The 22,630-nt window shown below is 35.4% G+C and overlaps 1 protein-coding gene across 1 annotated transcript in view; it reads right to left on the reverse strand.

The window, feature by feature from the left end:
* Positions 1 to 22,630, reverse strand: part of LOC135363545 (IQ domain-containing protein M-like) — a 253,447-nt gene that overhangs the window by 97,863 nt on the left and 132,954 nt on the right. The window lies entirely within an intron of this gene.

Below are 22,630 nucleotides of genomic sequence, written 5' to 3' on the forward strand. Positions count from 1 at the left end.
ATGGCTCCTGATTTTTTTAAAACACCTGAAGTGTTTTCTACATTTCCCAACTTAACAGTAATGTTCATCCTAAATCTATTGACCTATTGCAACCAGGCCAGGAACAAGATGGGTCAGGAAAGGGACTGATGCTAGCAGATTCCATCCTGGGATGTGTAAGGCCATAGGTAAAACAGTAGTAAATCCTGCAAGGGTAGCTTCTCACAAACTCCTCCAGGGAAGAGTCCGAGAGCTGGGTAGTAAGACTGCTGGCCTGGGTAAGAACCTGCTAGTAAAGTTAGTTTAGAAGCCTCCCAGTCAGATGATTGACCGGATCTGACCCATAAACAAATGGTTAGCACTAGCACCAGACAGATATTTCCTCATCCAGGGATGAAAAAAACAGGAAACATAATCACTCTGTCTCTGTCTACCAATAAATACTGCAAAACCAAAGTCCTGAATTCTCAGAGGAAAACATATTCCTGATAAATTATCTACTGCCGTATTCAAAATGAAATTCTTGGATATTTTGGTACATGGTGTCTGTAAAGTAGGAGCTGAGTCTTCATTGGTTTAAATGAAAGGTTATTTAGTATCTTATGACGTGCCAGGTGTTTTCATAAGGCACTAGAATCTCTTGTAAGCATTAAAATCACCTGTGAGGTCTGAATTAAATAAGTGATGCCTGGGCCCCACCCCAGACTGTATTATCCAGTGCTGCCCAAGTGATTCTAACGTGCAGCCAGAGCTAACTACTTGGCTAGAAGTGTGGGCTACCGCTGTGAACATAGGGGCAAGGTTTCTAGCTGTCTTGGAGCCGTAGTTCTGGAGGTCAGAGTTGCATCATAAACAGAGAAGTAATATAATATTACACAGTGATAAAAGACATGATGAAAACAAAGCAACTCACACTTGAGAGAGACTGGAAGGCATGAAGCAGGACATTTTTGATTGGTTGGTTAAGAAGACTTCCTTAAAGAGGTGACATCTGAACTGAGACCTAATTATCAAGAAAAACCAGGTTTGCAAAGATCTGGGGTCAGAGCTTCACAGGAGAAGGAAACAGGTAGTGTAAAGCCTTAAAGTGGTATGATTTTGATGGAGTTAGACGAAAGAAAGAAGACCGGTGAGCCTGGGATGAGTGGTGTGATAGAGATGAGAGAGGCAGGCCAGGGACAGATCAGAAAGGCCTCCTAGGCCTTGATAAGCATCCCAGATTTTACATAGAATAGACTATTTTGACTTTGTGCGGAAAACAGACTGTTGGGTGGGCAAAAAGAAGATTATTAAGAGACTTTCAGTGGTCCAGACTAGAAAGAACGTAACTTGAACAAGAATGAAGAAAGCGGAGAGAGAGCAAGGAGCATTCTGAAACCCTGCAAAGATCCTGATAAGTGATGAAGATGGGTGGTGGTGAGGTTCACTAGGCGATTCTCTCCATAACAGTTTATGTCGAAAATCTCTGGAATAAAAAGTTTTCTAAGCAAATAAGATAACTGAGGGATTGCTGTAGGCTTTTGTGGGAAAAGATATTGACCTAGGTGTTTTCCTTATGTATCCTAGTTTTATGACGGGGACAGAAAGACTTTCACTGGTTATGTGAGGACTTAATTTTCAAATTACTTCAGACAGACTTCAGCAGATGGAAAGAGTAATCAAAAAACTCAAGACTGGAAAAGTTGTGAATTATAGGTTTTTCCTTATTCAGTTCAGAGCCCAAAATCAAGGGTCTTGTTGGATAACATATTGTCAGAACACTCATGGAGCCTGATCTGACTTTTTCCCTAGCAATGTTCCTGGTTTTGCTGCTTCCCCTGTCTTAGGAAATATGCTTCTTATGCCACATCCTTCAATCCACAATTTAGGTGGAATTTCTGATCAGGCTGATGATTGCTAAGATCTTCTAGGTTTCTCCCTAAAACGTGGAGCTAGACTCCCCGCATAGCTCAATGCTCCTCTCCCTGCACCTGGGAAATGCCAGTGGGACTCAGCACCGGCCGCCTCCTCATTCTGGACACTTTGGTTGTTAATCTCTTACTGTGTCTAACTTTGGTTCCACTGGAACTGGTCCTACCTGACGATATTTCTGGGCATTGCTGATTCTGTTAGCTTCAGTCCACTGGAATTTAATTTAGCAATCTTCTAATGTGACTAAATTAGAAACATAATTCATCAGACATTGCAGTGGATACTTTTGATGGATGTGTCACAGATTGGTACATAAAACCCGTTAGGCTCGACATCCACAATCTAATACTTAACCTTGTACAGTTGAATCATCCCATCTCTGCTCTACAGGAGAGACAGACACTTTACAGTCTCTTTTCTGGTGACTCACCCTTTAGGCCAGACTGTTCTAAGCTCCTGGGGATATGTTCAGATGCCAAATGCTAAGAAAGCATTCCCTGTTTCCTTTTTTCCTTTTTTTTTTTTTTTTTTTTTTTTTTATTGAAGGTACTTTGAAGTTTGCAGAAATAGAAACTTTAAGATTGTGGGAGTATATCAATAGTAATTTGGATTTGTGGGATGAGTGAGTGTCATTAACTATAGACACTTGAGCTTAGCATAGGCAATGATGAGTTCTCTTAGCTTCTAGAACTTCGCGAAATGGCTAAACAGTTTACACAGTTGGATACTGTGCTGTATTACTATTTTTTTTCCTTGAACATAAAGGAGCATAGAGAAAGAGACTGGCCATTTTCTTATATAGAGAATTGTGACTGATGCTCTTTTGCCTCTTTTAGACTCATGTTGAATGACCCAAATCACTCAATTGTTCAATCAAGAAATCTTACTACACTGTCCCATAGCTAACAGTATCTTTCCATTGCTTTCTTCATTATCATCTTCCATTCAGACATGTGAATATTCCTGGCTTAACTATGATAAAAATCAATATATACAGATGTGTTTAACTTTATTAAAATATGAAGACATTTTACTATGTCTTATAAATCATGATACAATTAATAAAAATACACAAAAATTAACAGAGTATTCTAATTATTTTTAAATGCATTTTCTACATTTTCCACAATGAGAAGGTGTTATTTTTATAACCCGAAAAACTGATTTTAAAAGTCCTGTGTGCATGTATAATTTATACACACCTTATTATTAAAATTACAGTAATCACCCCTTATCTGCAGCTTCATTTTGTGTAGTTTCAGTTACCTGCAGTTAACTGTGGTCTGGAAGCAGATAATCCTTCTGATGTATTGCAGAAGGTCAACAGTACCTTAACCCTACGCCTACGTCATTCACCTCACCTCATCTCATCAGTTACACATTTTAGCATCTCAAAGCGTAAAGTAAGTTATTTTGAGAGCAATGGAAACAGACCACACTCACATAGCTTTTATTATAGTATATTGTTATCCTATTTTGTTATTAGTTATTGTTGTTAATCTCTTACTGTGTCTAACTTATCAATTAAACTTCACAGATAAATATGTATAGGAAAAAACAGTATATATAGGGTTTGGTACTACCTGCGGTTTCAGGCATCCACTGAGGATCTTGAAATGTATCCCCCCTGGGAAAAGGGGGACTAAGTATATTTTTTAGAAGATTTTATTTATTTATTTATTTATTTGAGAGAGAGAGCATGAGCAGAGTGAAGGGCAGAGGGAGAAGCAAACTCCCCAATGAGCAGGGAGCCTGATGTGGGAATAGATCCCAGGACTTCGGGATCATGACCTGAGCCGAAGGCAGATGCTTAACCCATTGAGCCACCCAGGTGCTTCTAAGTATATTTTTTTTTAAAGCAAAACATGAAAATACAGCAAAAACTTTATGACAGTTATCTCTTGGTGGCATATTTTATAGGTGATATTAAGGGTTCAATAAATATTTGTTGAGTAGAAGAATAACTTTTTCTCTTTATCCTTTCTAATTTTTATTTTTTTATTTTTTTAAAGATTTTATTTATTTGACAGAGAGAGACACAGAGAGAGAGGGAACACAAGCAGGGGGAGTGGGAGAGGGAGAAGCAGGCTTCCCGCTGAGCAGGGAGCCCGATGCGGGGCTCAATCCCAGGACCCTGGGATCACGACCTGAGCCGAAGGCAGACGCTTAACGACTGAGCCACCCAGGCGCCCCTATCCTTTCTAATTTTTAAAAAGTTTTTGGTAATAAGCCAATATTACATTCTTCTTTAAAAAAATCAATAAAATGTAACTTTGTCATTGGTATTGGCCCATAAGAACTAATTTTGTCCCCCCACCAAAAAAAGATTTTTTTAATTACCAAGACTTAACACTGCAAATAAAAGTATTATGTCTATTCACAATATACAAGGATTACCATCCAAATAATTGTGTGTTGGCCTTGTGTTTATTTATTTCAGAAATAGAGTGCACATGAGTGAGGTGGCAGGGAAGGAGGGGGTAGAGGGAGAGGGAGAGAAAATCCCAAGCAGACTCTGTGCTGTAGAGCACAGAGCCTGATGTGGGGCTTGATCCCAGGACCCTGAGATCAAGATCTGAGCCGTACCAAAAGTTGGATGCTGAATGGATATCCCTACCCAGGCACCCCTTGGCTTTGTTTTGAAACTGTTGTTTGAATCTTTTATTCTGATCTATTTTTTTTAGGTTATATGTTTAATATCCTACATCACTTTATTTAGAAATCAAGGGCTGAAAAGTCAGGAACCATGAGCTGGTTTCATGTCAAAACTCTACCACTTTCTAGTTGTATATTTTAGGTACATTGCCTCTCTGTGAATCATTGTTCTTAGGCATGTGGTTCATTGGATTTCTATGAGAATTAAATAATATTGCTTATATAAATTTAGGCAAATCACTTAGTACAGTGATTTTCATATAGGAAACATTCAGTGCATGTGAAATGTAATTATTTTTCTTTTTGCTTCCTAATAATATAGTGTCTAGAGCACAGATGTTGATTTGAAGAATTCTGATTAACCTCAAACTTAAAGCCAGAAACCAAAACCACAAAGACTATGTTATTCTTAAAACATGAATGTGGAAGAACACATCTCAGTATATTCTACCATGTGGCAGAACTATTTTACTACTAACATACACAGGTTGTACATTACATAAGCACTTTTTTTAAAGATAGAAATAGTTCTCTAAACTTCTGTTCATACCCATGACAATGTACAGTGATGTTTTTGTAAATAATCAGGCACCAGCATCTACTATAAAATTCCTCTCCTACTCATCTCCTCCACACTTTTCCCTCTTCTGCCTTTAAATTTTATTCTTAAAATCTCTTTCAAGTGCCCATTAGACAGACTTAAGGTGGAGATTAGTATGTGTAATCATGAAAGGCACAAATGTTTTATGCCAAAACATGATGTACTTTGCATATTGTTTAGTTCAGAGGTCCTAAGAGTCCACCTACATATTGGCTAGAAAGAAATCCACTCTGTTCAGCCTACTCTATGACTCTGTTATGTCTCTTCATTGCTACTGGTTCCTAGTACATAGTACCATAGTATGCACTTCAGAATATTCATCGAATGCACGAATAAATGAAGTTTTGAGCCTTTCCTTTAAATAGGGTAAGATGGCATCATTCATTTTTTTTTTTTTGCATAGACGTCTGTCAAACTTACTCTGAAAAAAAGGAAGCAGACCAGAACACCAAAAAATGGACAGTATATAATTGTGATGTGAATATTTAAAAGCATGTATGTGGTACTCATGTCACTGAGTCCTTCCCATGAATGAATAAAGGAAGTACAGTTAAAATTGTTGAAAGAGCGCTATTATTTGCAACATGCCACAAAGATTGTTTTTTAAATAAAATTATAAGTGGTTTGTAAAAACAGATGTCAATGTATTTCTTAAATAACTCCAGTATGCAGGTGTTTTCATATCAAATGAAACCTTGGAGCCTCTACATTTTTTTTAATTCTTCACTCACTACTTCCACACAATATGCAGTTATAAGCCAAATAAATTGTATTCACCAGTTGATTTTAAGTCTAAATTATCTATATTTATATAGAAATATCTGTTGCAAACTTTAAAGACTCTAAGAGGGAAAGACAACAATAGTTTCAGTACATGATTTACATACTTGTTTAAATTAATGTTAACATTAAAAGCATTTAGGGCGCCTGGGTGGCTCAGATGGTTAAGCGTCTGCCTTCGGCTCAGGTCATGGTCCCAGGGTCCTGGGATCGAGTCCCACATCGGGCTCCCTGCTCCTTGGGAGCCTGCTTCTCCCTCTGCTTCTCTCTCTCTCTCTGTCTCTCATGAATAAATGAATAAAATCTTTAAAAAAAAAAAACATTAAAAGCATTTAAAATGTCCCAGGGTAAGCTTATTTAATGGGTTAATTTATTCTAATATTATATAATCAAAACAGGGTTCAGGCAAACTATATTTGAACTGAGATTAACATAATGACATACCTTTAATAGAAAGTCTTATCAGCTCCCTACAATTATCAAATGTTCTAATTTAACTGACAGTCAAACAATACAGAGGACAATTATAAAAATTCCAAAGTATTGTTGGAAAACATTTTTACCTCACTATACTTCAGTCTTAGGTGGAAAAGTCATTACTCTACCCTAGGGATATTAAATAATTTTCAGCTTAAACGAAGTTTACATCTAATAAGGATCAGTTTCTGTCTCATGTGAGGTTTCATGATGAAGTACTATTTCTTACTCTTTAATATGTGTAGTTGGAAAAGGAAAGGAAGAGAGCTAAAAATAGCCATGCAAAATAAGATTTGACAGGCCAAAACTGCATGGTCAGAGCCTTTCAGAAAGGTTGGAACCCAACGTGTCCACAGGCAAGAGCTTTTACAGCGCCAGGCTACCCCGGCCCCAGGCCTTTGCCTCACCTCCATTCTGAAGACAGAGCAGAAAGAGGAGTGAGTGATACTGTTTTTGGTTTTTGCTTTAGAAAATATTCAAAGGACAAAACTAGCAGCCAATTTTTAAGCTTGAGAAAAACAGGGAGAAAAATAAAGACTAGTACAAAGACAGATGTGGTAATGCTTACTTTGTCCAGAAAAATTACTTTTCATAAAAAGCCAGGATGAGTTGGGGAGCATGTGTATGTGGTGGTGGAGAATGGACAGCAATGGGCTGGATGAGGCACTGAACCTGAATCATCATCACATTTATAATTAAGGTGATGACCTTGAACTAGCCACTTAGCCTCTGTGCCCTCTGCTCAATTCAAATGATTCTTTTCCAATACCTCCTAGCTGGCTCCCTGTAAAAATGAAAAGGGAGGGGCACCTGGGTGGCTCAGTCAGTGAAGCGTCTGCCTTCGGCTCAGGTCGTGATCCCAGGGTCCTGGGATCGAGCCCCGCATTGGGCTCCTTGCTCAGCAGGAAGCCTGCTCTCCCTCTCCCCCCTGCTTGTGCTCTCTTTCTCTCACTACCTCTCTCTCAAATAAATAAATAAAATCTTTAAAAAAAGATGAAAAGGGAATTAGCAAAATGACATGTAATGTCCTTTCCAGGGCTTAAATATTCTAGTTACAAGTGGTTTTACAAAATACTGGAAGAAAATACTCCAAAATAATAATTACTCGCAGTAATATTTTCCTTTTTCACAATTTTGCAAGTTATGTGTAATTCATCTTTATATTAAGTTCATACATAAAAATATCAATGTCTAGGACACTATGGTTGATCACTAATATAATGGAGCAATGCTTACTCCTTAATAAACAAGTGCACTATTTAAAATTATTTTGGAAGGGCCAGTTAAGCATACTATCAATGCATTACTTGAGAGCACTCTTTTCCTGTGAGTGTGAAATAATTTAAAAGGCATCCTGACAGTTCTCCCAAGACATCCCAAGTCTCTGCATCAGGGCTTATGATCCTCTCTTTTGCAAAACCCTTACTATGCCCAAACTCTCAAGCCTGCTTAGCAGAACAAGTGAGAACACAATATGCAATTGTTTTACATCTCTCATCACTTTATATCTTCTACTGTAGTTAATTATGTATTGGTATCACTTCCCCAGCCTAAATCATAAATACAAGAGGAAGGCTGTTTTATTTACTTTTGAATTCTCCTCATGTCTATCACAGAGTACTCAATAAAGGCACTCAATAAGGATTTGTGGAGTGACTGAATATGCTCTTATTACCTTGGATTTTTGCCTCCATTATGGTTAAATTATATTTTATTTATTAATAAAAAGTTTAAATATTAAAGAACTGTGCTGCACTAGAGTATAGAGATTCCCCCCCCCCCCCCCCGGGCCACCTGGCTGGTTCAGTTTTTGTTTTTTTGTGTTTTTTTAAGATTTTATTTATTTGAGAGAGAGAGAGAATGAAAGAGAGAGAGCACGAGGGTCAGAGGGAGAAGCAGACTCCCTGCTGAGCAGGTAGCCCGATGCAGGACTCGATCCTGGGACTCCAGGATCATGACCTGAGCCGAAGGCAGTCGCTTAACCAACTGAGCCACCCAGGCGCCCCCTTGTGCTGCACTCTAGTATAACCGTAACATGTTACAGTAATCCTCGAAGGAATCCGGAAAGAGTAAACAAAAGTAACTTTAATATACTGATGGAAAAAAGTATTTACCTTTAACATGAAAAACAAGAGCTCAAATGCTATAGGGATACTTTATGTATGATTCATATAACAAATAGTTAATGCATAAATGCCTACTATGTGCTAAGTGGGAATAAGGATAATTAAATAGAGTGTGTTCTCAAAAGCTTATAGAACTATCAGAGGAAGAGATGTTTCAAAGAGGTATTATATCTTCACACCTGAAATGTAGTTTTAAATACAAAACCATTTAAATGGTTTTGTAAAATATAATTGAAAAATGGTTTCATTCATTTCTCCATTATTTGAAATGCTGTATTTTATTTTTATATGATAAATATTCTTTACACTATAGTTCAACACAGCAAAATCAAAATAATATAAAGATAAATTTATCATTGAAAAACAATGTAAGGGCGCCTGGGTGGCTCAGTCATTAAGTGTCTGCCTTCAGCTCAGGTCATGATCCCAGGGTCCTGGGGTCGAGCCCCGCATCGGGCTCCCTGCTCCCCGGGAAGCCTGCTTCTCCCTCTCCCACTCCCCCTGCTTGTGTTCCCTCTCTCGCTGTGCCTCTTTCTGTCAAATAAATAAATAAAATCTTTTTAAAAAAAAAAGAAAAACAATGTAACATAGACAAAACTTTTTGATTTTTAATATAAAGAATATAGCTTGCATATGGAAGTTCAAAATGATATTTTCCAAGTCCCTAATAATTTTTTGATTATTGTTAAGCAAGAAATGTACAGTAAAATGTGTAAAATGTATAGAAAAATTAGAAAATTCAGGCATACTAGAATAGTTAAGGTCCACTTGATTAACGCAATATGAGATTAAAATTTGCATATTTTTACATTCAATTGATGCAACCATGTATATATAATATACATATCATTCTATTATAAAATGTATTTTTTTATTTCCCTGTAAGTAAATAGTAACATAATTTTAATGGTAATATAGCACTCTATTTTATTCATGAACCACAGTATATTTAACCATTCCCCTATTAACTGGGACTTTACATCGTTTCAACATGTGCAGTAATCGCAAAATTGTAATTACTATCATACATACATCTATAACACATGATTTCTTTAAGATAAATTATTATATATCTGAATTCTGAAAGAATAATCATAATTTAATATTTTCTTGATGATTCAAAATAAATCACCACATTTACTGCAGTATAGTAAGGTGGTAAGTGCTTGCTTAGGTTTAGAATGTCTGAGCTGAAATCCTGGTGGCACGCCCCAGTAGCTGGATGATTTAAGGCAAGCTATTTAGGCGTTCTAAGATATGTGTCCTCTGTAAAATGAGTTCAATAAAAACAACTATTATATAGATTATGAAGATGAAATGAGAAATAATATAAAATGTATAGTTCTTAGTCTTATTTAAACAGTACAAAATGGGGACACCTGAGTGGCTCAGTCGGCTAAGTGTCTGACTCTTGGTTTTGGCTCAGGTAGTGATCTCAGGGTTGTAAAATTGAGCTCCACGATAGGCTCTCTGGTCAGTATGGAGTCTGCTTAAGATTCTGCCCCTCCCTCTCCCTCTGCCCCTCCCCCCTCTCATGTTCCCTCTCTCTAAAATAAATGAATAGGGGCGCCTGGGTGGCTCAGTTGGTTAAGCGACTGCCTTCGGCTCAGGTCATGATCCTGGAGTCCCTGGATCGAGTCCCGCATCGGGCTCCCTGCTCGGCAGGGAGTCTGCTTCTCCCTCTGACCCTCCCCCCTCTCATGTGCTCTCTCTCTCATTCTCTCTGTCAAATAAATAAATAAAATCTTTAAAAAAAATAAAATAAAATAAAATAAAATAAAATAAAATAAAATAAAATAAATGAATAAATCTTTATGAAAATGAAGAGTACAAAATAAATAAATATGAATTAATATGACATTAAATGTTGTTTTACCATCATAACAATCAGTAGATGCCACAAACTGCTAAGCTGTTCAACCCTATTTACCCCTCACTCAACAAACTAAAATTACAATTGGTTTTCAGTTTTAAAATATTATATATATATATTTCTTTTATAAATTACATATAACAAGATCTGAGTGTCTGTACATATATGTATATACACACATGCATACATATAATTATTTATGTATTTATTTTTAGCACAGAGGATCTTACCAAGTATGAAACCTCTCTTAGGGAATATTTTGGAACTTTGAGGATGTGGTATCGGTTATCATAATGATTGGGAGGAGATAAACTAGCTTGTATTGGGTAAGGCCTGGGATACATTATTTCCTTCAATAAATGACACAGTATGTACAACAAAGAAATGTCCAATATCCTGCACAAATTTCAAATATTCTGCTATAACGTTATGGAAGAAAATCACATTTATTTTTTACTGGTTTTATTGAGAAATAATTTACATGTATCACCATATAAGTTTAAGGCATACAGCATGATGGATTGATTTACATACATTGTGAAATGATTACCATAATAGATTTAGCTAATATCCATCTTCTGATATAAATACAGTAAAAGAAAAGAAAGAAGAAAAGGAAAAACAAGGAAAACAATTTCCTCCTTGTGATGAGAACTCTTAGGATTTACTCTCTTAACAAATTTCCTATATATCATATAGCTGTGTTAGCTATAGTAATCATGTTGTACATTACATCCCCAGTAGTTATTTATCTTCTAATTGGAAGTTTATGCCTTTTGACCACCTTCCTCCAATTCCCCCTACCCCCACCCCATGCCTCTGTGTTCTTTGTTCTTTCTTTCCTTTTTTTTAGTTTTTATTTAAATTCTAGTTAACATAGTACATTAGTTTATTAGTTTCAGGTGTACAATGTAGTAATTCAACACTTCCATACAACTCCCGGTACTCCTTAATCCTCAGCACCTATTTAACTCATCCTCCCATGCACCTCCCTTCTGGCTATGTTTTCTTTTAGGAGTTTTATGGCTTCAGGTTTTACATTCAAGTCTTCAATTCATTTTGAATTAATTTTTGTATGTGGTGTAAGATAGTGATCCAGTTCCATTCTTTTACATGTTGCTGCCCAGTTTTCCCAACACCATTTATTGAAGAGACCCTCTTTTCTCCATTATATATTCTTGCCTCTATTGTCATAGGTTAATTGACCATTTGTGCATGAGTTTATTTCTAAGCCCTCTATTCTATTCCATTGATGTATGCATCTGTTTTCATACCAGAACCATACTGTTTTGATTAAGATAGACTTGTAGTGCTGTTTGAAATTCAGGGTGTTTTACCTCCAGCTTTGTTCTTCTTTCTCAATATTGCTTTGTCTATTTGGGGTCTTTTGTGGTTCCATACAAATTTTGGGGTTCTTTGTTCTAGTTCTGTAAAAAATGCACTGGTATTTTGATGGGGATTGCATTGAATCTGAAGATTTCTTTGGATAGTATGAACATTTTATCACTATTAATTCTTCCAATCCATAAGCATTGAATATCTTTCCATTTATTTATGTTGTATTTGATTTCTTTCATCAACATCTTGGAGTTTTCTGAGTATAGTATAGGTCTTTCACCTCCTTGGTTAAATTTATTCCTAGGTATTTTATTCTTTTGGATGCAATTATAAATGTGATTGTTTTCTTAATTTCTTTCTCTGGTAGCTTATTATTAGTGTATAGAAGTGCAACTGATTTTTGTATGTTAATTTTGTATCCTGCAATTTTAGTGAATTCATTTATTCATCAAATAGTTTTTTGGTGGAGTCTTTACATTTTTCTACATATTGAATCATGTCTTCTGCAAATAGTGAATTTTACTTCTTCTTTTCCAATTTGGATGCCTTTAGTTTCTTTTTCTTGTCTACTTGTCTGGCAAGGACTTTCTAATATTATGTTGAATTAAAGTGGCCAGTGTAGGCATCCTTGTGAAGTTCCTGATCTTAGGGGAAAAGCTTTAAGCTTTTTACCATTGACTATGATATTAGCTGTGAGTCTGTCCTATATGACCTTCTTATGTTAAGGTATATTCCTTCTATACATGCTTTGAGAGTTTTTATCTTACATGTATTTTGAATTTTGTAAAATGCTTATTCTGCATCAATATGAGACAATATAATTTTCACCTTTTGTTTGTTTTTATTTAAAGATTTTATTCATATATCTGTCAGAGAGAGAGAGAGATTGCACAAGCAAGGGGAGTGGCAAGCAGAGGGAGAAGCAGGCTCCCCACTGAGCAAGGAGCCCGACGCAGGACTTGATCCCTGGACCCCGGGGTCACAACCTGAGCTGAAGGCAGACTTAACCAACTGAGCCACTCTTTGTTTTGTTAATGTAGTGTATCACATTGATTGATCTGTGGAAGTTGAACCATCCTTGCATCCCTAGAATAAATCCCACTTGATCATGGTGAATGATGAATTTAGTCTATTGTTGAATTTGGTTTGCTAATATTTCATTGAAGATTTTTGCATCTATGTTCTTTGGGAATATTGGTCTGTATTTTTCTTTACTCTTCTCTCCCCCCGCCCCCCTCGCCCCTTTTGTGGTGTCTTTGTCAGGTTTTGTTATCAGGGTAATGCTGGCCTCATAAAATGAGTTTGGAAGTATTCCTCTTCAATAATTTGAGGGTAGTTACTAACTTTTCTTTAAAGTTTGGTAGAATTCATCTATGAAGCCATCTGGTCCTGGTCTTTTGTTTGTATGAGCTTTTACATTACTGATTGAATTTTATTACTTGTAATCAGCCTATCCAGATTTTCTATTACTTTGTGATTCAGTCTTGCAAAGGTGTGTGCTTCTAGGAATTTATCTATTTCTTCTAGGTTTTCTATTTTTGCTTTGTTTTGTTTTTAATTTTTAAGCTGAAGTTTTAATTGAATTATACACTACTATTACCATATTATAGAATCTAAATATGACAATATGTTTACCATTACCACTGAGATTTACCCTACTATTTTATGTTTTTATGATGTTAATTACATTCTTTTACTTCCACTCAAAGAATTCCCTTTAGCATTTCTTATAAGTCAGGCTTGGTGGTAATGAACTCCCTCAGTTTTTGCTTGTTTGGGAAAGATTTTATCCCTCCTTTGTTTCTGAAGTACTGCTTCATCAAGTATAGAATTCTTGATTGACAGTTATTTTTCTTTCAATATTTTGAATCATCCCATTCTCTCTCAGCCTAAAAAGTTTCTGTTAAGAAATCTGCCAAAAATCTTATGAGGGGGAGGGGATGAAACTTCTTGTATGTAAATTCCCTCTTTTCTCTGTTGATCTTACCATTTTTAATTTTGTCTTTGACTTGTGACAATTTAATTATGTGTCTTAGTATAACCCTATTGAGGTTCAACCTATATGTCATCTAATAAATGGTCTAACAAAGCTGAGATCCATTATGCTGGGAGAAATTCTCACAAACAAGAATATGCTTTCTCTGGTATCTGAAGTAAGAGTAAATGGGCATACACTCTGGAAAACAGTATGGAGGTTCCTCAAAAAGTTGAAAATAGAGCTACCATACGACCCAGCAATTGCACTACAGGGTATTTACCCCAAAGATACAAATGTAGTGATCTGAAGGGGTACATGCACCCTGATGTTTATAGCAGCAATGTCCACAATAGCCAAACTATGGAAAGAGCCAAGGTGTCCATCGACAGATGAATGGATAAAGAAGAAGTGGTATATATATATATATATATATAATGGAATATTATGCAGCCATCAAAAGGAATGAAATCTTGCCATTTGCAACGACGTGGATGGAACTGGAGGGTATTATGCTGAGCGAAATAAGTCAATCAGAGAAAGACATGTATTATATGACTTCACTGATATGAGGAATTCTTAATCTCAGGAAACAAACTGAGGGCTGCTGGAGTGGTGGGGGGTGGGAGGGATGGGTGGCTAGGTGATAGACATTGGGGAGGGTATGTGCTATGGTAAGCTCTGTGAATTGTGTAAGACTGTTAAATCACAGACCTGTACCTCTGAAACAAATAATACAGTGTATGTTTAAAAAAAAAAAAAGAAGAAGAAGATAGTAGGAAGGGAAAAATGAAGGGGGGGACATCGGAGGGGGAGACGAACCATGAGAGACTATGGACTCTGAGAAACAGAGGGTTCTAGAGGGGAGGGGGTGGGGGGATGGGTTAGCCTGGTGATGGCTATTAAAGAGGGCACATATTGAATGGAGCACTGGGTGTTATACGCAAACAATGAATAGTGGAACACTACATCAAAAACAAATGATGTAATGCATGGTGATTAACATAACATAGTAAAATAAAATAAAAACTTTTAAAAGAGTAAATGGGCATTGAGTGAGTCTCTCTTCTGTGAGCTTTAATATATTTCCTTTGTTATAAAAAAAAATATATATATATATATTTCCTTTGTTATATCAATTTTGACTGGCTAGAGACACTTTTATGCAAACTTTCAAATTCTTTATTGCATTTTAAAGTTGAATTTATTACCTAAAATACTCTTTAACATATAAGAAGTTACTCTAATCTCTAATTTTACATATTACTTATATATTTAAAATATGTATTTATTACCTAGAATAATCATTAACATATGAGGAGAGATTATAGTGTGTGTGTATAATGCAGTTATAAACTACATTAACAAAACCTCTAGCAACCCTCAGTTTGCTTACTATAATTAAGAGTCGCTCATGGTTTTTCTCCCTCTCTGATGACTTCCCATTCAGTAAAGGTGGGGGGAAGAATTTCCTAAAGCAAAATTAGTTCCCACAACTGAAGAGCATGGGAAAGACCTTTGCCTATAACATTATCTTCTATTCTTTACTTAGTAACTATAACCCATGATGTAAGAACAACTCATATGTCATCATCTTTATAAAATCATCTTGCATACTGCCCGATGTAGTCATTCCCTTTTCTTAGCCTCACAATTATACTTAATTGCTTGTTATATCAATTAGCATGAAATCTTGATTTTTTTCTTTATGTGCTTATTTATTGAGAATAACATTTCCTCATCCTCTTAAGAAAAGTCTAACAGTTCTACAGCTATGGTAATAAGTTAAAACTACAACATATTTGTAATCCTCTTTAACCAATCAATTATAATTCTCTAGTCATAGTGATAAATAATGCCCAGAACAAGTTTTAAACCTGTTTTATCAAACAGGGATAGCTCAATTCAGGAAACATACTTCTGAAAACCAACCAGTAGGTGAGAGATCCTACTTTTGAAAGTTAACTAATGAACAAAAGTCTCTCTAGTAACACATGTTTGAAGGCCAATCAGCAACTTGGTCTTTCCTGAAGAACCATACCCTAAATCTTATGTCATTTCACTTCCACTGCTAAAAGCCAGTAATCACTACTTGCATGTTGTGTAACAAATTATCCCCAAATTAGAAGCCTAAAACTGTGTTTTTGTTTCACATAGTTTCTGAGAGTTAGGAATTGGAATGGATTTTCTAGGTGGGTTAGGCCACGATCTCTCATGGGGTTGCAGTCATCTGAAGGACTGATGTGGTAGAGGCTCCACTTCCATGTTCCATTACTCACACAGACCTCAACTCCTCACTGGTTATAGGCAGATGCCTTCAACTCATTAGCACAAAGACCTCTCAACAGTTCTGCTGAAGACTTCTATCACCTGGCAGCTAGTTTTCCTCAGAGAAGCTTATCTAAGAGGGAGTAAGGCAGGAGCCACAAAATCTTCCACAAAAACCTTTATGACCTAGCCTCAGAGGTAAAATACCATAACTTTGCTTGTATTCGCTGATAACAAAGACCAACCCTGATACAGTATGTATAGTTCCACAAAAGCATGGATCATTGGGTGCATCCTGGGGGCTAGCTACCACTCTTCCCCAAAACCCTATATTATAGCAATAGTCTGCTTTGCCCAGAAAGACTGTTTAACCAGCATAACTCTCCTTTACTTATATGGACAACAAACTGAGTTTGGAGTTTTTATTTCAGATATTGTCATCCTTTGTCATTTAATGTTCTCCCAAGACTTTTTTTTTTTTTTGGAAGATCTTTATTTGGTAGCTATTTGTTTGACCCATAGACCAATAAAAGTGCTCACTGGGACTGACTGAGCCAATACTCTGATAGTGCTTTGGATCTGCTCAAATGTGAACACTTCTAGGGGAGGGATTAGGTTTAAGTTATTTTTCAAGCTTCATTGCCAGGAACATAGTTGATACTCAGTTAATGCTTATTGAATAAATGGATGCAGAATTCAAATAATGAAACATAATCCTACAATTTTCATTTTAAAAAGTTAAGAAGTATTGAGTGGTAGATCATTGTAAATATGCAACTCACATTTCCTTTAGCTTATAGATCTGACACCACATCTTAATGTCTTTCTAAAATGTTTCCAACCTGCCTAGTGCAACTGGATGAGTGGGAGACATATCTCTGATTTGATCAATGAAGTCCAAGAAAAAATGGAATTCACATAGAATGCATTCATTCCATTAAATGAGCAAGAGCTAATTCATCACCCTAAAGAATTTGTAATAACTTGCCCACAGTTGAAAAACTTTCACCAGATACAATATAGAATTCATTTTTATCTCTCTCTGAATCATTTCTGTGAGTATACCAAATGTTGAGAGTTTTAACCAACTGAACCATCATCTAAAAATAAAATACCATTGTTCCACTAGCAATTACTCTCATGAAAACATAGTCACATAATTTGCCCTTAACAAGGAAAATCAAAGGTACACTAAATAACATAAAAGTAGAGATGCTGGCAGTTTATAGTTGGTAAAAAGGGAGATCAATGGGTATGTACCCAAACAACTTTATAAGTCCAAATGAATACAAAATATAGTTTTTAATGATATTATTCTCCTCAAGCAAGCAGGTAATCCATAGGCTAAGCAAGACATCGAACTAACCATAGTCCATTTAAACTTATCCAAACTATAAGAGACCATTTCCTGTACTGGCACATATATAAGTCATATAAAGTATATGAAACTCCCTTCAAACAGGATTTATTTGAGTTTTTCATTTTTCAATAATTAATCTTACAAAACACCTCGAAGAACAGGTTCAAAACTTAATAAGTGTCTATATCCTAAATAAGTTAAGGATAATCAGGACAAATCAGGATACCAAATTTAAGAAGGCAAAATAAATTATACACAGAGCAATAATTAAAGGAAATATGCCCCCAAAAAGGAGAGAATAATGATGGATAGAAATCCAAATGCTGAGATGCGTATTTTAAAGATTTATTTATTTGGGGGGGTTGGGGACAGAGGGAGAGAATCCTCAAGCAGACTCCCTGCTGAGAGCAGAGCCCTACACAGGGCTTGATCCCACAACCCATGAGATCATGACCTGAGCCAAAACCAAGAGTTGATGCTTAACCGATTAAGCCACCCAGGTGCCCCTGAGATGTGTATTTTAAAGGTTTAAGACAAGCACAAAGATATAAGCAGAACATGTAGAAGCTGGATTATACTCACAATAAATTAGATATATTGGATTATCATATCTTCTTCTGAGTTCTGTCACTTAAAAGAAACAAGAAAATTTGAAAAATGTTTAGAGAGAAGTGTCAGAAGACATTAAGGATTAGAAAGAGGACTTCTGAGGATAATATTTTAAAAGACCTATTATTGAAAAAGAAAGATTCTTATTAATCTCTGCATAGCCTTAATTTTGTGGATAGTGAAAAAGTTACAACTGTAATGAGGCATGTGTAAGAAAAGAGTCTAATGTTGCAGAGTAGAAAGTTCTGAGAGAGATCATCACCAAAAATCAGACCTGACTGTCAAGGACAATTATGTAATTGCCAGAGTCTTTAAAGATGGGATTCTCATTTGGTTAATCAGGTCTTGCCTGAAGGCAGTGGAATAAACTGAATAGCATAAAAGATATCTTGTACTTTTATAATGGGTAACAAAACAGTGATTAGGACAAGAAATCAGTTCCAGTATTAATTACATAACTTAAATAACCATATGTTATAGGGTAAGTAAAATTTACTATATGAAGAGCTGGAAATGATACATGGAAAAGTAGTAGTAAAACTAGAGGTCTTTGCTCATTATTCAGGATCTGAACTAATTAGAAACCTTACATTAATATAATAATATGATTCCAGTTAAGAATGCACCATTGGTTTGAGGAAGTAATTTAATCATTCATTTGTATTCTCTAAATGATTTTCTTGAAAGATAATGGCTAACCTACTCCTTTCAAGGTATTCCCATTAGAATTCCAGGAGTTCCTTAATATAATCTACAGCTTCCAGGTTGAGAATCCACCAAAGTCACAAACACTTAATGAAGGTGAAAAACAAGTTCAGTGTGTCTGTGACAGGCCATAATACCAGGAAACTGAAGGACAGACAGCTCATAAGGAAAGGTAACAAAAGATACAAGCCTTCTAAAAGACTTGTTAAACTTATTTTCTGAAAATAAGTTTGACAAAACCTATGTTCCTGGAGAAAAATGTAAAGCCTTTTTTTTTTTTTTTGCCTTCATTGATCTAACAATTATAAAATTATGATTCAGAAGAAATACTTTGTATATATTAAGCAATTCGAAGTCATGACTTATGTTGCATTCCAGTGACATTCAAACCACTGTTATAGGAATTGTGGGGTGTAAAAACATGGATATAATGAATAATTTTAGAATATGTATGGTCCTAATACTACATAATTTGTTAGCAACCCATGCCATTTATAGAGCCCTCAGTAATTCTATTAACTACTCCTCAGTTCTTACTGATGATACTTCTCTAAATCTACAGAGTGAAATCAATAAACAGGAGTGCTTACATTGTGGAGTATTATTAATGTTGAGACACATAATAAATTCCTGGAGCTATCTTCCCTAAAATGTTTCTAGTGGAGCAGATACTGAGTTTCACAAAGCACTCCTGTAATAGACTAATCTTTCTCAAGGCAAATGCTGCAAACTATTTTGTCTATCAATTTAATAACAACTGTAATTCAAAACGATGAGACCTTGGTCACTTACTAAAAAGGGAAAAGATAAGCATAAAACCTCAGAAGATGGAGTCTTTAACTTACAACATACTGCCTCGTGCATATTTCCTTTATGTTTGTTTTATTTGTACCAAGTATTCACAAATGGGCTATATAAACAATGAACACAAATCTTTTAGAATTATATGGGTCACATTGTGGTAGTGTTCAGGTGGAAAATAGCAAAAAGAAGATAAATTGCAACAAGGGTCTTGATTAATCTTACAGAGCCTAAAACCCTCAATTATCTTTTTCATAATTTTCCTTCTCTTTCTCTCCTTTTCTTCCTCTATGCTCTCTATCAGAAAAGAGCACATAAGTATACCATTATATGCACTAGCCCAATGAGTGCACTAAATCTGTGGCTCTCCGTAGATAAGTTCTAAAATGCTGGTTTTAAAACTTAAAGAGAGTCGTTTCTCAAAAATATGAACAAAATACAAATTTCAGTATCTTGGTTCTTTAAATTTATGTTTCCAACTTTACTTTTATAGTTTTATTGAAGTATAAATGAAAACTGCACATATTTAAAGTGTACAATTTGATGAATATTGACATAGGCACACGTACATGGAACCACCACCACAATGAAGATAATAAACATTTCCATCACCGCCAAATTTTGTAACCCATCACATTTTCACATTTCACTTCCACTCCCCACCCCCATCCCAGGTAAACACAGATTTGCTTCTGTCATAAGGTTTAGTGTGCATTCTCTAGACTTTTTTATAAATGGAATCATACTCTTGTCCTCTTTTTTTGTCTGGTTTCTTCCACTCAGCATGATTCTTTTGAAATTCAGCCATGTTACCTGTATCAATACTGTCAATAGTTCTTTTATATTGCTGAGTTAGAAGTATTCTGATGGATATATCACAATTTGTTTATCCTTTCTCCTGTAGATAGGCATTTGACTTGTTTCTAGTTTGAGTCTTTTATAAAAAAAGAGATCTATGAACATTCATGTACAAGTCTTTATATGTAAATATACATTCTTTTGTCTTGGGTAAATATCTAGGAGTGGTATGGTGGGGTCATAAAATAGATAAATGTTTAACTTTTTAAGAAAACATCAAACTATTTTGCAAAGCGTTTTTACCATTTTACATTTGCAATGGCAGAATATTAGTGGTAAAGTTGCTACCCATCCCTGCCAACACTTGGTATGTTCAATTTTTAATTTTAGCCATTATAGTAAGTAGTTATATTCCATTGTGTTTTAATTTACATTCCCCTAATGAGTAATAATGATGCACATCTTTTTTGGACTTGTTTGTCATTCATATAAATTCTTTTATTTTGTGTTTATTTCTAAAATTTTATTTATAGTAAAATTCACTCTTTTGGTATATAGTTCATTGTGACTAATTTTTAGAGCCATATAACCACTATTATGATCAAGAGACAGAATAATTCCATCACCCTAGGAGCTCCCTCATGCTGCCTCTTCGTAATCTAACCCCCCTACCAGCTGTAAGCCCTGCAAAACACTGGACTGATCTCTGTCCTTATAGTTTGCTTTTTCCAAAGTATCATTTAAATAGAATCTATATATAGCCTATGAATTTGGCTTCTTTCACTTAACATGATGCATCTGAAATTTATGTTGTTGTGTATATCAGTAGTTCATTCCCTTTTATAGCTGAAAATAATTCATTGTGTAGAGGTAATAAATTTTGTTTATCTACTCACCAGTTGAAGAACATTTATGTTGTTTCCAGCTTTTGGCAATTAGGACTAAAGCAACTATATAAACTTATATTTAAGTTTTTGGTAAACAGACACTTTCATTTCCCTTGGGCAATTACCCAGGAGTAAGATGGCTGGGTTTATGGTTAGAGTAACTTAACTTTATAAGAAACAACCAAAATATTTAGGAATTGATTGAATCATTTTGCATTTCCACCAGCAGTGAATGAGTGCTTTAGTTGCTCTATATCCTTGCCAGACTTGGCATTGTTATATTTTCAAATTTTATTTTAGTCTTTCCAATAGGTGAGTACTCCCATTGTGGCTTTAATTTGTATTTCCCTAATGACTACTGATATTGGTCATTTTTTCATGTGCTTATTTGCATCTATATATCTTTTTAGTCTATTTGTTTTTGCCAAAATACAAAGTTAATTCATAGAAGGGTAGTCTTTTCAACAAATAGCACTAGCACATTTGGATATCAACATGTTAAATTAAAAACAAAACAAAACAAAACAACTTCAACCTATACCTTGAGCCAAGTACAAAAAGAGAATAACTCAGGATAGATTATACACTAAAATATAAAACCCAAAAGTATAAAATTTCTAGAAGAAAACTTTGTGACTAGAAGTCTGACTGATATATCTTGGCTATCACAGTAAAAGCATAAAGAATACAGGGGTAAATTGGACTTCATCAAAATTAAAAACTTCTCTTCAAAAGGTATTATTAAAAGATAGAAAACACAAGACAGAGACTAGGAGAAAATATTTTCAGAGAATATATGTTAAAGGATTTATATTCAGAATATCTAAAGGACTTTCAACACTGACAAAAAGTATATATTAAAAAATGGTCAAAAGATTTGAAAAGACACTTCACCAGTGATGACATACAATGACAAATACATGAAAACACGCTGAATATCATTAACTACTAGAAAAATGTGAATGAAAACCACAATGGAATGCCAATACATATCTATTAGAAAGGTTAAAATTAGAAAAACTGATTACGCCAAGTACTGATGTAGCTGTAGCACGAATGCGGCTCTCAGATCTCTGCTGACGGGGAATATGAAATGATAGAACGACTTTGGAAAACAGTTTAGTTAAGAGAAATGCAAGCATTTGTCTAGACACAGTCCTGTGCAGGAATGTTCATAGTAACTCTCCTTATAGCATCACGTTTTTAAAAGTAACACAAGTGTCTATCTAATCCGGTGAATGAAAAAACACAGTGTGTTTCCACTATTCTCGAGGAGGCACCAAAGTGTAAAACAGGCATTTTTTATTTATTATTTTTTTTATTTTTATGTTCAATTAGCCAGCATATAGTACATCATTAGTTTTTGATGTAGTGTTCATCGATTCATTGGTTGCATATAACACCCAGAGCTCATCGCCACACGTGTCCTCCTTAATACCCCTCACCCAGGTACCCCATTCCCCCCACCCATCCCCGTTCTGTAACCC

Source organism: Mirounga angustirostris, unplaced genomic scaffold (genome assembly GCF_029215605.1).
Source record: "Mirounga angustirostris isolate CCGP_5_RB_7025 unplaced genomic scaffold, mMirAng1.0.hap1 SCAF_2, whole genome shotgun sequence".
In the NCBI taxonomy this organism is placed as follows: Eukaryota; Metazoa; Chordata; class Mammalia; order Carnivora; family Phocidae; genus Mirounga; species Mirounga angustirostris.